The 4,203-nt window shown below is 48.9% G+C and overlaps 1 pseudogene; it reads right to left on the minus strand.

Moving 5' to 3' along the window:
- Positions 1-938: 938 nt before the first annotated feature.
- On the minus strand, positions 939-1,901 carry LOC144236012 (protein SET-like; annotated as a pseudogene).
- Between the last annotated feature and the right edge of the window lie 2,302 nt (positions 1,902-4,203).

The following is a 4,203-nucleotide window of genomic DNA, read 5'->3' on the forward strand; positions in this document are numbered from 1 at the left end:
GGATACTGGCAAAAATAATTTTATGATTATATGACTCTTTTAGGGTTTCTGCCTTTTCTCTGTGTGTGTGTGTCTGTGTGTGTGCGTGTGTGCACATTTGTATTGTAGAAAGGCAACTTGTATATTTTAACATTTAAAACTGAGCATTATCTTTCCTTTTCAGTGAAACAAAAAGAAAAATTTTAAATTTAAACAGGAACAGGGGTGCCTAGATGGTTCAGTCGGTTAAGCATCCGACTCTTGATTTCAGATCAGGTCATGATCTCACGGTTCCTGAGTTCGAGCCCTGAGTTGGGCTCTGTTCTGACAGTGCAGAGCCTGCTTGGGATTCTCTGTCTCCCTCTCTCTCTGCCCCTCCCCATGAGCCTTGTCTCCTTCAAAACAAACAAATAAATAAAAGTGTCACCTTCAACTGCAGGGATGTCTACTAAACATCACAATTAAATAAGCCCTGCTGTCCAAGTGCCCAGTTAACTCACCCAAGCATATCAAGCCCACCCTTTGGAGACTGTCTAAGACCTTGTTCTCCAAGGTTTCTTTCTTTCTTTTCTTTTCTTTTCTTTTTTTTTTTAAAGAAGAGACAGTAGGCAGATACATGTTGGTAAGTGCTAACTGTCCACATTCTCATAGAGATACAGTGTAATCTCTGAGCACAACATACAGAGAAAGGAGGGGAAAGCCAGTATCTACATTCCCCCCCCCCCAAAGGCCATCACAGCCTCCAGCTTCTAGCAGAGTGAGGGGAGCAGAAGGGCTTTCTTTTTTCCCACTGAGCGCGGTGGTGTTGATTCCATACACTTTTGTGTTGAGCCAGGAAGGGCTAAAAATGAATTCGGGACAGAAAAACAGATTCTTTTCCCACCGTACCCTGCTCCAGGGATCTCCCCGCCCCCCAGAATAATTTGAGAACCATGGTACAAAGGAAGAGAAAAGAGACTTCACAAGTCAGAGCCCAAGAGGAGGGAAAAAGAAAAGACGGCCGCTCGCTCGCTCGCTCGCTGGGGCTGGAGGACAGTAGAAAAGGAAGGTTGGAATCCATCCGTGTTGCATGTGTAAGCTTTTCTTCCGGCCTCTCCTTTCTCCCCCTCATCGTCATCTTTGTCTTCTTCGCCTTCTTCCTCGTCTCCTTCTTCATCAATATCTTCCGGTCCTTCTTTATCATCATCACCTTCTCCTCCTCCTCCTCCTCCTTCCACTCCTTCTCCTCCTTCATCATCCAGATCGGGAACCAAGTAGCGCTGTCACAGATTTGGCCAAATAGCATCTTGGATGACGTCTCCTAACTCATCTGCAGAATGGTCAGGAAACCAGGTGACGAAGCCCTCTGGTCCCTCACGCTGTCTCTTGCTCCTGGCTCGCCTCTGCATTTGACTTGAAAGTTTTGGCAGATTTCCATTGGATTTCAGTGGACTCGGAAGCTGGGTCACCACTCTCATTCATATAACATTCTTTGGAGAGAACTTTATTTTCAAAGTAAGGGTTTTCAGCAAAATAAAAATCTCTTCTGTAACCTGATTTAACACCTTTGAATTCTGTCCTTCAACTCTTGTCAAATAACGCAGTGCCCTTCAGTCCCCTCCCCAAGCAGCACACACTTGTGGATGGCTGAGAAACATCATTACCCCCAAATTTGGGATCTGGGCGATCCATTCCGACCCCTTCTGAAAAAATGGTTGGCGGAGTTTGTCACATTTCCATTCTGCTTTCCAAATCGGCTCAGTGGCTTGTTCACTGAGTCTGTCTCTTTCGTTTTGTACCTCATCAATATGTTCAATTGCTCCTTGCTGTTCCGTTTCCCTCTTCGGCAAGTGCTGAGAGGTGGACGTCTCCGCCGGCCTGGGGGCGGGAGGCGGGCTCGGTTTCTTTCTTCCAGGGAGCCACGACTGGCAGTTGGGGGCCATGCTGTGAGGAAGGTCCAGGAAACAAGGGCAGACGCATGTCTGGAAGGAGCTCTGATTACTCTCCGTCTTTTCTTGAGTTAGTTCTGGTCATTTTCTTTTCTTGGAATCTGTTCACATCAACAGCACTTTCAAATGTATTGGCATAAAGTTACTCACGATACCCATTACTTTAAAACATTACTGCATCTGTGGTTACGCGCCATTTTCCGTTCAGGATACAGTTCATTGGTGCCTTTTCTCTTGTGTTGATGACGTATGTAAATGTTGTTATGATCCCAAGGCGTGCTCGTCGGCCAGGCAGATCTGCTCTGTCCCCTGCTCTCTTGACCATGTCACCATCCTGGTGACAATGGTCTAGATTGGTGTCTGAAGTGGGAATGACACAAAGACCCCATGTACAAGTGGGTAGATTTTATTCCAAACTTAAGAAAACGTGGAATGTCTCCCAACCTAAGCAGGACTTTTTGATGAGAAAAAACTGGACTTTCTTCCACTGTGTTTCTTTGTGTCTTTTTTGGCTTTTCTTTTTTCTTTTTTTTTATTTTTTAATGTTTTATTTATTTCTAGGAGAGAGACAGAGACAGCATGAGCAGGGGAGGGTCAGAAAGAGAGGGAGACACAGAATCCGTTTTAATGTTTTTTTTTGTTTTTTTTTTAATTTATTTCTGAGAGAGAGAGACAGCACGAGCAGGGGAGGGTCAGAGAGAGAGGCAGACACAGACTCTGAAACAGGCTCCTGGCTCTGAGCTGGCAGTCAGCACAGAGCCCGATGCAGGGCTCGAACCCACAGTCTGTAATATGACCTGAGCCAAAGTCANGTCATGACCTAAGCGAAAGTCGGACGCTTAACCGACTAAGCCACCCAGGCGCCCCGGCTTTTCTTTTTTCTTAATTTTTTTTTTTGTTTGTTTGTTTGAGCGAGAAAGGGAAAGGGGCAGAGACAGAATCCTAAGCAGGCTCCACGCTCACTGCGGAGCCTGCCTCTGGACTCGATCCAATGACACTGGGATCATGACTGGAGCTGAAATCAAGAGTCCGACGCTTAACCCGCTGATCCACCCAGGTGCCTCTCATCCATTGTATTTCTGATTGAAGCTCATAACCATATTGCTTGTTAGCTCTAATTAAGATTGCCTGATCTGGCATTTCTTGGAGATTTACCTGGGTCAGCATGCCCCACGTGTGACCCACACAACTCATAAAGACACGGCAGATTTTTAGCCCTTGGGGCAGTAACGTGCTTTGCACCTAGGTAAGACTTTTGTCAACACGTTCCTCTTCCTCCGCAGCCTGTCCCTGAGGGCCGCACCGTAAGCCAGCCTGCTCTTGCTGGCTGCCTCGTTGCCCTTTGACATATGCTTATTGACGGAATCTGAAGTGGGGTTCATGACAAGTGGCTAAGAGAGAATTCTTGAGACGTCTTTGGTGCGGAAAGGTGATTTCATGAAAGGACAGGGACAGGACCCGTGGGCAGAAAGAGCTGCATCGGGGCTGTGAAGAGCGACTGATGATATATGTTTAGGTTTGGGGCAGGGGGTAGAGATAAGGTTAGTTTTCGAGGAATTTCCAGATGCTGTAGGCGGGGTCTCACAGGACCCTGAAGCTCTTGCCAGGATAAGGTTGCTTTAAGTTTTTACGGACGCGTAAGCAGGAGGCGGCCACAAGCATGTAAAGCGGCGTTGCCTGCTGCAGGTGTGTGCCGTCCACCAGCGGGCTGCAGGCTGTGAGGGAATGTGAACTACATCTCTCTTGCCTTTGTTTCCCCCACCACGTATCCTATCTCTGGCTGAGACTGCTGCTTTCACAGTTTAGAGGTTTTCCGCACAGTCACTCACCTCGAGAGAGCTGCCACTGAGGCGGGGCTGTGGCCCTGGCAAAGTCCCAGGGGTGAGGGTCCTTGGGTGTGTAACAGTCCCTCCCGGGAGGGTGGCTACCCGCTGGGGACTTGACTGCAGCTTGCAGCCGCTGGGCAGGCTTTTGGGTTCCTGTCTGCAAAGTCTGGCGGCTCCCCGAGGTTTCTGGTCTCCTGGTTCGTCCTCGTGACTTTCTCTGGTGCTTCTTGCAGAGGCGCGACAGTGCCGTTTCAGTGAATTGGGACCATGTGCCAGGACCCAAAACTGACCGGCCCCCTTTAGCGGGCTGTCTCTCAGCTTAGAAATCACAAGCCTGGGTGGGGTGTCCTGTCTCCCAGATCGAAGTGACACGCCATAGTCTCTGGGCCCGCGCAGGTGCTTTGTGCCGGGTCGGCTGGTCGGCTGGCGGCCCCAGCCTGGTGTGGCCGAGGGGGGTCTGTTTACACTGG

Source organism: Crocuta crocuta, unplaced genomic scaffold, assembly GCF_008692635.1.
Source record: "Crocuta crocuta isolate KB4526 unplaced genomic scaffold, BGI_CrCroc_1.0 scaffold978, whole genome shotgun sequence".
In the NCBI taxonomy this organism is placed as follows: domain Eukaryota; kingdom Metazoa; phylum Chordata; class Mammalia; order Carnivora; family Hyaenidae; genus Crocuta; species Crocuta crocuta.